The 796-nt window shown below is 44.7% G+C and overlaps 1 non-coding gene across 1 annotated transcript; it reads right to left on the reverse strand.

Moving 5' to 3' along the window:
* Positions 1-339: 339 nt before the first annotated feature.
* On the reverse strand, positions 340-446 carry LOC125485180. Its single transcript, XR_007263929.1, has one exon. It is a non-coding gene; the product is annotated as a U6 spliceosomal RNA (small nuclear RNA).
* Between the last annotated feature and the right edge of the window lie 350 nt (positions 447-796).

A 796-nucleotide genomic window follows, 5' to 3' on the forward strand; every position in this document is an offset into this window, starting at 1 on the left:
CAAGAGGGGCCATAACATTAAGATCAGAACAAGGTTAGATCATAGAATAATAGAATCTCAACAGTGTGGAAGCAGGCCCTTCAGCTCAACAAGTACACACTGATCCTCAGAGCATCCCACCCAGACCCATCCCCCTAATCTACACACCCCTGAACACTATGGGCAATTTAGCATGGCCAATCCATCTAACCTACACGTCCTTGGTCTGTGGGAGGAAACCCACGCAGACACAGGGAGAATGTGCAAACTCCACACAGACAGTTGCCTGAGGGTGGAATTGAACCCAGGTCCCTGGCGCTGTGAGGCAGCAGTGCTAACCTCTGAGCCACCGTGCCACCCCAAAATAGGGAACGCTTCATGAATTTGCATGTTATCCTTGTGCAGTGGCCATGCTAATCTTCTCTGTATCGTTCTAATTTTAGTTTATGCGCTGCCGAAGCAAGCACATGTTCAGATGCAACATCAAGCAAGCTATCTTCACAGAATTTGTGGTGAAAATCTGAAACTCTCCCTTCAGAAATTATTATTGCAAAGCTAATTGAAATTTTAAAACTGAAATTGATCGTTTTTGTGTAAAGATAAGGGTGTGAATTGATATTGGTGTCAGACAGTAGATGGAGTTGAGTTGCAGATCAGCCATGATCGAAGAGAATGGTAGAACAGGCTTGAATGGTGAATGATCTTGTAATGATTAGCATGTGCCGATGATGTTGGGAAGGACATGAGTTCCTTTTTATTTCTCTTCAGAGCTATTAGGGACAGCATGGTGGCACGGTGGTTAGCACTGGTATCTCAT

Source organism: Rhincodon typus, chromosome 16 (genome assembly GCF_021869965.1).
Source record: "Rhincodon typus isolate 14 chromosome 16, sRhiTyp1.1, whole genome shotgun sequence".
NCBI classification, from domain to species: Eukaryota; Metazoa; Chordata; class Chondrichthyes; order Orectolobiformes; family Rhincodontidae; genus Rhincodon; species Rhincodon typus.